Below are 12,073 nucleotides of genomic sequence, written 5' to 3' on the forward strand. Positions count from 1 at the left end.
GGGCAAAGCCAGTCTTGCAGTCCAATTTACTAGGACAAAGCCAGTATTGGTGCCCAATTTACTGGGGCAAAGCCAGTATTGCTGTCCAATTCACTTGGGTAGTTTTAGCCATTCTTGTACATGTTAGACTTCGATAATTTCTTCACGCCTGTGGACGGGGGAAGGTGCTCAAGGGTTACTGCAGAAAAAATTGAGGTCACCGGCTTTGTTTGCCCCAGGGGGTGCATCATTTTATTGCCGTTTCATGCTTACTTTTTTGGAAATAAGCTCCTTCAGTATTGCACCCGTCCGCTCCACAGTACGTGGTTTATCCCATGATGCAACTGGATTTGTACACACCGAGATCACCATTCTACCACCGAGGGCGCCATTACAAATATGACTAAAGCTGTCCCAAAATAGCCCTTAGCTGGAAATTGAGGTTGAATGCGTACGCATGACTTTTATCCTCGTTCGCAGTTACGTCAATGTGATAGCCTGAAAGACGTACATTTTTCAGTTTTTTTCCGGATCTTTATAGCATTTTTCTATCCAAAGATCCATATCATTGAAAATTGTCGTTAAGTTTTCATTTTTTTGCCTTTTTGGGGATATTTTTAGCTATCTCTTCTCTGGTTTTTTATCAATGATGCCTGGAAGAGTGCATACGCCATTGCCATGCTTGCTCCGAGTAAAAGTATGTTCTCAGATTTTTATTTGACCAATATTTGGAAATTTCAGCGCAATTATTTAGTGAAAAATGAGATTTTTAACGGAATTTTGGCTATTTCTCGATTACAAACGTGGATTTTGAGAAATGATCAACATTGGATTGTCGTGCAACTAAATACGATTCCAACGATATACTGCTTGCCTATGTTGACCCCAAAATCGAGGGAGGAGATAGAGTTTGAAAACGGACAGTCACATCGGAATGAAAAATGTACTTTGCCATGTTATAATTTTGCTTTTGTATGCACATACTCAGGCTTACGCTCGCTTGTGCCGGGATTAAAATCGTACGAGACACGGCGCTGAACAAATACAAATGACATGGCTGTATCTGTGTATTGTGTACCGGTATTAATCATGTAATTTCTCGATCGCACGAAATATGAATCAATGTTCATTTTTGCACGGTCCTTGAACTGTAAAGACTAGAACAGATAGGAACGTGGCTTTGCATTGCCAACTGTTGACAAAACCTTTTTGTTACGACGCGTTTATAGGGTTGCCGGTCTTCTGCCGGGGACCGGCTGATGTAAACAACACTGGCCGTACGTAAAACTACAAAGGCGCTACGCAGTACGCTATCAGTATATATGTTACTGCATGCTCACAGGATACTGAAGTGTTTACAGAACTTTCACGATCGCTTGTTGAAAATTGCGGTCTATTAAACGTTCACAACCGGCGTCAACAGCTTTGCTGGTTTGGAAGGGGTGTCGATTCAGTGCAGCTTGCGTTCGCCGAAATGTGTTTCTGTCACCGCGTAGCCGCAGAGCTGACAAGTAACTCGGTAACGCATGCTATCAATGTGTATCACTCAGTCATCGCCGCATTTGTGCTAAAAGTTCCATCCTTAAATCTACTGAAACCACAAAAACCGTGTCGTACATGTCTCTGGCCAATGATAAATACATATATGTGCGTACAAGAAAAACTCTCCACTGTCAGTCTAAATATTTTCGAGGCGATCGCAACGCGCTGATGACTGTAGCTGCATGTACTCAACTATTGTATCGTGTTTCTATGGGTGCATACGCGCAATGGGGATAACGGGCTGGCAGGCCGATCTCCGTGTGTACAAATCGCATTGCATCATGGGTACTTTCACGTACCGTGCTTTGGCACCAACATCACCTCGCTCGTCTGTTAGTCAAAGGGGTGCAGCAGCACCGGCAAACCTGTCCTGTTTCCCCAGGGTAGGGTCAATTGAATACGTACCTTCAATGACTTGGCAGTGTAGCATAAAAACTATGTTTTTGCCGTTGTACTAACTACATGGCTGAGCCATTGAGGCACAGCTTCCACGTAGTTTCGCCAGCTCATTTGGAGTTGGCTTAGGACTGTTACCATTCATTACCGACTAATTGAGCGGTCCTCGGTCAGGTACAGGTTTGTACCGTCATGGCTTGGGCTGCAGCTAATCAGTGATAGCCAGTCACTACACCCGTGCGATGCACGGGTACAACACAATATGCTTCCATTGTTCTAGCCATGGACGTCTCCCATGCCTGGCGGCCATTGTTTGCATTACAAAAGCAGTCCCTGCTCCTCACAAGCGGTATCCCTGTACTATTGACCTCACCTCATGTCCCCTCTTGAATTCTCGGTACGGTACGGTACGGTACGGTATATAGTAACCAAGTTGTCGGCAGCAGTATAAGTTTGCCTGCAAACCAGAGCCAATACTTCAAACGATGGAATAAATAAAAAATCCAAAGCCACGTCAATTGAATGGCACGGCCAAGGCGGTGAAGGACGTTGCCTGGCTTGAACTTGCAGAGCTGAAGCCCAACTTAATACGTCGGACACCAGTTTATTACCTTCTCGTGTCTATTTATAGACAGAGAAGGTATTAGAGTTGAAAACCAATATGCTGCTGTCAAGAACTTCCGTCTGTCAAGACTTCCGTCTGTCAAGATCCGTTGACATCATGCCATTGTGATGGGTCATATCATAAACTGGTGGGGGTGTTCATGGCTCAGGTTGAGGTGTGGGAGAACGATTTTGAGCTATGACAAAAATCAAAAGGGACTTAGCAGCATAGCCACAGTGTTAAGCCTTTCTCCAAGGTTTCTTAGTTGACTACAATCTATTACAGACTACTGAGCTGACGTTAGGGGTACTCACTTTGTGTTTGCTCACTCTGTGAGCGCTAGTGTTTGGTACTGAGTTGCGTGGATATCCCCTCATGGCCTCACGTGATCTGGGCCTGTTGCATAATCTGCAGAGATGATCATATGCCAGCTCCGAGTCTGAAAACTGTCATTGTGTAAGCCTGTCGGCATTTTCCTTGCATTTTTTCTCATTTTGCAAAATATCGGCGAGTACCTCAATATTTCAAGATAACCCTTTCTTCCCAATCGTTTCCTGGAGTTTCAGAGTCATATGAACGAAAATGAGTGAAAGTTTTAGACAGGAAAATCGGACGTCGGCCATGTTCAATGTTTACAGTACAATCAGAAGTTTACGTGGAGGAATTAACCAACAAACACAGGAGTGTTCATGATGCCCGCCCTCTAGAGGCAGACCCTCCTATATGAAGTACCACTTGATGCTTGTGGAAAGCTTGACCACACAATGGAGCATTTAAACTTTTAGAAAATGACAAACTGAATAAGAAGGTATTTAGAAAATGTCAAATACTGAGGAAAAATGTGCAAATATTCAAATAAACAGGTTAACTGATTGGTCAGCTATAAAAAACAAGGAAAATGTTTATGATCAAAAGTTTTTGAGATGCGCACATTTTAACAAATACAGAAATTATTAACATTATAAATATAAGACCAAACTATTTTTTCAGGGATGGGACAGGTTGGAAATGAGGGGTGAGAGACAAAGGCACTCCTATTGCTGCATGTGGATGCAGCCACACCATTTCATTTACAGCATACTTATTCACTGTGTTGTGTTCAAGTTCCATATTGTACTGACTGTCATACAGGGATAACATAAGCAAATCAAATCAAATTAGAAAAGGATCAATGCTGTTGTGTGGATTTGCTGAACATGGCTGATATTTCGCCCTATATATTTGGTATCCAGCAAAGGCATATTTTGATGTAAAGTCAAAATTAACACTACATTGCTGACAATATATTTTACCGTTTCTACATGAATTTTTCTTTTTTAAATTATAGTATATTAGTACTTCAAACACATTAACAGTAATCGTGATGTCAACCCATAATTTTACATCACAAAGACTGTAATTCTGCCAATTTTTTTTGTTTTTCAGTCATTTTATAAATTTTGCACTGCACAAAATGATTGAACAAATTGCAATGTTTGAATTTGTAAACTCAAAGAATAAAAATCCTTTGGTCACAAATTAAATTATTTTTTGAAAAGAAATTTACTCTTAAACACTTTTAGCATATATTCTTTACACGGTCATGTATTTCAAGGAAAATATGCCTATTAAAAACAGTAATTTCTTCACTTTCAATTTTTTTTCAATACTATGACAATTATCAGCCATGAGGTTATACAAACACAAGACCAGATAAGCGTTTTTCATCATTTCCACAGGACTCTTTGGAAAATGCATTAAAAACAGTTAAAAGTGACTGGAAATGATCACTTGGTATACATTTAATTTACAGATGCCAGGTTGTGTATTTCACATGCACTCAGGTCAGTAAGGAAGTGCGTCATTACTATTTTGGACTGTTAATTCTTATTTCTGAATTGTTTAACTTTTTTTCCACATTGAACTATCTTTAGGCAGTTTATACTGTAGCTTAGAATTTTTTTGATTGATGTATTTAATCATCTTTTGGGTTCTTTTGGTCCATATCCCACCTCATGCCCCTACATCATCAACTATTTACCAACAACTCCATGCCAACAACCAATTACCTGACCTGGCCACACATTAGAGAAGGTACAGCGTCATTGACGGTATTTTAATGGTATATCCGAGATGCTAAAAAGCGGTAAAAATAAACCAGCCCCCCTCATGTGTGGGGACTGGCCGACAGGTTCTGCACTTTTCCCTGTCATTCGACTCCCTGTGAACCCATTTGAGGGGAAAGGTGTTCCTTGTTAGAAAACCTGTCCTCAGATGACCCCTAAATGCACAGGGGATAGCAAACCTTAGTGCCATCGACTTAGCAGGAAATGGGGCACCAAAAACGGCCCAATTTCCACCAAGTTGGTAGGATAACTGCCACCAGTGCTTAGATTCTGGCTACACCGAATTTCGAGGGGATTTTCACCACTTGGCAGGAAAAGGGTTAACCAATGCAAAGTCTGTCTGTTAGGTTGGTGTAGTCTGAGTATCTGTGGTTGCCTGTTGTCCATCCACTTTCCACTTCTCTACAATGACTGGTCAGAAAACAGGTATACAGGTCCTAATGTTAGGGAGTTCAGAAACCAATATGGCGGCCGTACGAATTTAAGCACACTGTAAAAAGATGCCAATTTTCAAAGTCGTTTTTAGCCCCAATATATGCATTTGTATATATGCAAATGGAAAGTATTCTTATAAGGTGGCAAAATGGCGTCTGTGTGTATGTATGTATGTATGTATGTCTGTTAGTCCGTCCAGATCAAAAACTCCTAAACCGCAATGGCTACCGTCTTAGTATTTGGTGTACAGGTGCACCTAGGGGTGGAGATGTGAATTTGTTCAAATGAACGTGTCAGTGCCAAAAAAATGCAAATGAGGGGGGGAAAAGAAAAATCCTGCAAATGGCTAAAACTCAGTAAGCAATGGTCAGATCGGGTTGAAACTTAATATGAAGATTTGTTTAGTTATCCTAAATTATGTGTGCAAAAATTAGGCTGAAATTTGCATGTTTGTATTGTTAGGGTATTTTTTTCCGATTTTAGTCAAAAAATCATGTTCTCTGCTCTTATGTTTACTTATCACTCTGAAACTTAATATTCATGTTCCTCAGGATGACCTCAGTCAAGTTTGTACAAATTGTGTTGATATTATCATATTTGTAATTTTAGGGCAATTTTCCCAATTTTTGGTCAAAAATTTTTTTATCCAAAAAGTACTGATCTGATAGCTTTGATATTTGGTATACAGGTATCTAAAATTTATCTCGATATAATGTATTGAAGTTAGGTTGAAACTGGCAATTTTTTTATTTTGAGGGCAATTTTTGCCTTTTTTGGTCAAAAAATTTTTCTCCTAAAACTAGTGATCTGGTAGTGTACAGGTTCCTAGGGTTTATGTTAATAAGATACATGTATATTGAAATTAGGATGAAATCTGCTATTGTGTATTTTGGGGGCAATTTTTGTCATTTTTGGTCAAAAAATTTGTTTCTCAAAATTTACCAGTCTGATTGCTTTGATATTTAGTAAACGGGTTCCTAGAGTTTTGAAATTAGGTTGAAATCTGGAATTTTGAATTTTTGGGGCAACTTTGCAAAACTGTCAATTTTACAGGGATATCTTTCATTTTGTATTTTTAAGATTGTTTTCGGTAATTTTATACCTACTGGAACTAAGAGTATATAATGTGGTGATTTAGTAAGCATTTGATATGGTAAACTGTATTTGGTGTTGAAATGAGGTAAAAAAATCATTAGAAAACATAGCTGAGGTGACTTTAGCAGGTTTGGTTTCCAACAAATATATTCCAAAATTTGTTCAATGTTTAAGAGTATCAAGGTTGTAAATAGTTGACACACTTCCTGTCATCTGCTCATTGTATATCTCATGCAAAGATGGTCAATACAAAGGGGTGGACCATTTGATATCCTGGGGGGGGGGGGTCCTGGCAGATTTGGAAAAAAAATCCAAACAAATGTCAATAAAAAAATCAGCCAGAGAAGGTTTGACAAAAAGAAAAGGTGGGAGAGTTGGGAAAAAGAGTGTACAATGGATTGGATAAAAAGATAATGTACCTCATCAATCTTCCAGACACCCCCCCCCCCTTTATCAAATGGTCCACCCCTGATGTATTTTTGCAGGCAATTAACCATACAGTGTATATTAGTCAAGTTAGGTAAGGATTTGAAAGGAATAGTCAAGTTCACCACAGTTAAATTTCTTAACTTATCTCTTGTGTCATCATCCTTGTGAAATGGTTAAGTTTGTAAGTTGTTCCAGATGTGGATGCACCAGTTGTTCTGGAAGAAAACAATGTTTACTTTTCCCTGTAGGGTTTCTGAGTTAATGATTGTTTGTTGAAATCTCTCCATGTATCTTGTCTACGGGCAAAATGTAAACATTAGTTGCATATTATATATTTAAGTCTATGTCAAATATTGTAAATGAAAAATCAAGAACAGTTTGCTGTGTGCTTGTAAAAGATATCATATTTGTCAATAGAAAAAACTGCCTTGCAGATTGATTGTTTTAAAGATTATCACAGAAGTAGAAAAGGAAAAGTAACAATCAAATTGCTGTAACAAATTCACCCGGAGTGCCTTTTCGCCTATATTTAACTATTTTATCATTACATTCAGCTGTTGTTATATCTTTATCACTCTCCATGGGCCAAGGCACACTTGGGGCCAATGTCATTACTCTGTAATGACAGTCTGTGTATGTTAGTCTGTCTGTATGTATGTCCATGTTTCATACAATTGTTAGCTTGTTTTGATAACTATATGGGAGCGAACAGTGACATTGCCACTATTTTTTAGCAACTCTGGTCATTATTGTGCCTTCAATTTACGATAATTATTTGAAGAAAGCAAATTTACACAGATTTCACGCTGAAAATAGGGCGTACATGCAGTTTTGAAGTCTCACTCCCGGTGGAAAAATGGCCCAATGGCTTATAGCGCTCTACCATTGTATACCACGGCACAGTCTTGTTGCGGGATGCCTGATATAAAATGAAAAAGCGAAGGGCTAGCCAATCCGCTAAGAGCTTTTAAACCATGCTTATATGATAAGCCAATAAGATAAGCTGTAAGATGATACCTGTTTAACCCTTATAACGCTATGCCCGTATATATCCGTACACAACCGACTTACGCTCTGCGCCAGGTACGGATATATCCGTACACGGCCTGAGGTTCACTCAGGCAAAATTTGGAACTTGATTTCCCACATTTAAGAGGTCACCTGACAAATAAATCCATTCCTTACCCTTTGAACCCACTTCAGGTCCATATAAGGACTAAAATAATGACATCATCTGATGTAGCTACGGCAATTTCCAGTAATTTGAGCGACCTTTCGAGGAAATCGGGTCGACTATTTTTACCGTGAATATCTAATCGGATCTGGTCGCTGACTTCGCCGAAGTGAGAGACATTCTGAACGCTTTTTTCTGCCGTACATCCTAAAGACGATGGTTTTGTGACAAGTTATTGGCAATTTTTTTATAGAAATGACATATTTTGGATATTTTCTGAGAAAATGAAGACTTTTGTTGATCGGTCGAACGTGATTTTGAAGTTGAACAGCGGCTGGAATGGCATCACCACGGAGCATCGCGTTGTTATCAGTCTCTCTGAAAGCTCAAGTTTGAGTATGTCAGTTCGGTTTTCTTGGCCAAAAACATTAATGACGACATTTGAAAGGATTTTCACTTAATCTTAATTTAAGATGTGATTGTGGAGCGATCAGGTCTGTTTATGGCAAGTAAACTTTGGTATCACAGCATTCTTGGCTGTGTGTATCGAGACGGCCAAGATGGCCGCCGATCACGGGTTGTGTGTACAAAATGTACAACACGGCACGCTCCGAACTGTTGATCTCGCTTCATATTACTACGTCTATAACATATTCTTTTGATGAAATATGCTGGATATGTAATTATTTATTCATATTTATTGGTTTCTGTTCATTTACTGGGCGAATTACGTTGCGTACTCGTCAAAATACATGATCAAACTTTCGTATGTGTTCACATTGACTGTCATGATCATTACGCTTTTACGGCGACGTCGCGATTGAACGTCAGGACTGTACGGTTATCGAAAGCGTTCAGAGGCGAATGTCGTTCTTATTGTACCTCGAACGTATAGTCCCCACGGACACCCTCCGGGGACTTATAGGTTTGGTCATATCCGTGAGTCGTGCGTCAGTGCGTCTCTCCATGCGTCCGTCCATTAACGCAGATATCTCAGACATGCCCAAGTCAATTTCTTTCAAACTTTGCACAAGGATAGTACCCTACCCCATACAGATGCACGTCGATTTGTTTCACAATGCGATCAAATTTGGCCGTGTTAGAGGACTTTTTAGTTTTCACCTCCATAGACTCCCATGTATAAGGCAGTCCATAGACTCCCATTTTTAAGGCCAAGAAAAATAAAAATTTAGTTTCTCATCGTATTCATATTGCAAAAAGGATGCAGTGACACAGTTTTTAGTCCCCATGGATGAAGTCCAGGGGGCTTATAGATTGGGTCATGTCCGTCCATTTGTCCATCCGTTCGTCCATCAGTTCACGCAGATATCTCGGATATTTTGACAACATGTCACGTGACCTCGGTGACCTTTGACCTCAAATATACATATTTGTCCATAACTTGGTAACCACAAGTGCTACACCCTTCTTATATGGTATGATGGGACACTTTAATGTTTGCTACTCTAGCACTAAACAACAACAATAACAAAGTAATAATAACAATAATAAGAGACAGACACACAGTGTTGGGGGATCAAGGTCAACTACTTTAATACAAGTTGACAGGCTGCAAGCCAAAGTCCACCACTCGGGTCGGACGAATTACAGAGCAAGGTAGAAGTATAAGCAGGTAGTGTAGTGGAAGAAGGAAAACTTCGTACGCTCGTTTAAGATTTGGGTTTGGAGGATGGGGGAATGCTTGAGGGTGAAAGCTAACAATGGATACCCAGTGGTAGCCTCGTTCCCACGATATCCAACACAGCCTCAAATCCACCCCATTTAAATAAAAATAAACAAGTATTATTGCACACCTTATGATGCAACATATTGTACCTCATTACTTATGCGCATATCTCATTTTGAGCGAGCCAATAGAGTTAGAGGTCTGAATTTTTGTATATAGGGATAACTTAGCAATACAATTTTTTTGATAAAATGTCACGTGACCTCAATGACCTTTGACCTCAAATATACATATTTGTCCATAACTCAGTAACCACAAGTGCTACACCCTTCATATTTATTTGGTATGATGGGAGACCTTATGACGCCACATACTGTACTTCATTAATTATGCACATATCTAATTCTGAGCAAGCCAATAGAGCTGGATGTCTGATTTTTGGTATATAGGGATAACTATAGGATAGAAGTTTTTTGACAAAATGTCATGTGACCTCGATGACCTTTTACCTAAAATATACGTTTATGTCAATAAATAAGTAACCACAAGTGCTATGTCCTTTATATTTAGTAGGATGGGAGACCTAATGACAACACACGCTTTACCTCATTAATTATGCACACATCTAATTCTGGGCAAGCGAATAGAGCTAGAGGTCTGATTTTTGGCATATAGAGATTAATTAGCAATACAATTTTTTTTTTTCAAAATGTCACATGACCTCGATGACCTTTGACCTTGATTATACTTATATGCATAACTCAGTAACCACAAGTTTTTTCCCCTCCAATTTTGATAGGATATTAGACCTTAACCCTTTTCCTGCCAAGTCGGTGAAAATCCGCTTGAAATTCGGTGTAGCTAGAATCTGAGCAGCCACGGCCGTTATCCTGCCAAGGCGGTGGAAATCGGGCTACTTTTTGGTACCCCCTTTCCTGCCTAGTCGACGGAACTACGTGTAGCAAACCTTGCTCGCGCTAGGGTCGTTCGAGGACAGGTTTTGGGCGAGGAACGGCGTTTGCTCTCGAAATGGGTTCACAGAGAGTCCAACGACAGGGAAAGGTGCGGAAGCTACCCAGCCAGTCCCCCACCCCGGTGGGGGACTGGTTTTTTTTGGGGGGGACGAGTAGCGTACTTGGCAGGTTAGCACGTTGACGTATTCTAGCGGAGTTTGGGTTAACTTGGCTCTGAGGCACTACATAGATTGCGGCCGAAATTGACCGTCTCGGCAACGCTAATCTGTAAGGCAACCGCCTAAGACCGCCTCAGCTGGCGGTGCAATTTTTTGCCAATGGTGCGAGACGAAAATCACGGACTTGGTCCTGATTGACGGGAAGTGCGGACGGATTTGACGGACTCGGCTTTCTGTAAGGCAACCGCCTAAGACCGCCTCAGCTGGCGGTGCAATTTTTTGCCAATGGTGCGAGACGAAAATCACGGACTTGGTCCTGATTGACGGGAAGTGCGGACGGATTTGACGGACTCGGCTTGATTAGTCCCTGACATGGAACTGATCCGAACGGACTTGAGCGACATTTGTGAAGGGTAACCACCGCTTTTAACCGACTTGTTACCTTCTCGAAAAGACTACCCACTCAGATGTCGGACGTTGTCGGCTGCACTTGGCTCTAGACGTTCAAGCCGTGCAACGAAACACACCGCCTCAGCCTTGCCATTCAGGAACATGGCCTCAAAATTTGATACCATTGTTCACCGACTTGGCGGCTGCTGTTAGGTGCGTGAACCGTTGTTCACCGACTTGTTACGCCTATGTTGTCCCTGTGAAGTTCGGCTAACGGCCGAGTCTAACGGGAGTTGGCAGACCTGTGTTTGGTTTATACCGTAGTATGACCGACTCAGGTAGAGGTACCTGTCGGTATATTCCGAGTTTTACGCACTCGGGCGTCAATGACGGGTCGTCATCACCGCTGATGACGTAGACGTGCTGGCCACGTTATTTGAAGGAGCCATGTTTGCCCAACGGACGAGGCCGAGACAGCCGTTGACAATTTTGGCATCCTTCATCTTTGACCGCCTTATTGGGTAAGCCGCTCGGCAGGCGACGGTTATGACCTAAACAAGCCGCTGAAGCACTGTTCGTTGCCGTACAAGAACGAGACGGCCAGTCCATTACTGCTTAATGGGCGATCTGTCGGGTTGGCTTGTCACCGACTTGGATGACAATACGCCCTGCGCAGGCGTACTTAGAAGGGACATGAGGTTAAAGATACGGGTTTCCCACCCGTACTAAACATGGGCTTGGGCCAACGTCCTTGGGTGGCAGGTGCGCATGCCACGTACCCAGCTGGACGGAATGTCAAGTTGAGATGCTAATGACATTGACTATGTTATGCTAAGTGCTCGAGGGATTTGCATCGCAAATGAGTATTATTAGCATATCAAATGGTGCGGACAGGCAATTTACATGACGGGTAGGAATGTCAGCGCCGGTTGGTGGACTGATTGCCGTAGGTCCATTATAATAACAGGTGGATACATATATAACACCCCTGCGTCCAATCATGTCCAGGGCTTTGTTTCCCTGTGGCTTTAAAAGGGAGGGACCTGCTAGTCTGTCGACACTGTTCCAGACATGAGCTTGACGGACCGCAAAAGTTTTCTGAAGG

The 12,073-nt window shown here is 41.3% G+C and overlaps 1 long non-coding RNA gene across 1 annotated transcript in view; it reads left to right on the top strand.

The window, feature by feature from the left end:
- LOC139124782 (uncharacterized) overlaps positions 1 to 12,073 on the top strand; it is a 39,323-nt gene that overhangs the window by 12,132 nt on the left and 15,118 nt on the right. The window lies entirely within an intron of this gene.

The sequence above is a fragment of the Ptychodera flava genome (genome assembly GCF_041260155.1).
Source record: "Ptychodera flava strain L36383 chromosome 23 unlocalized genomic scaffold, AS_Pfla_20210202 Scaffold_24__1_contigs__length_23054250_pilon, whole genome shotgun sequence".
NCBI classification, from domain to species: Eukaryota; Metazoa; Hemichordata; class Enteropneusta; family Ptychoderidae; genus Ptychodera; species Ptychodera flava.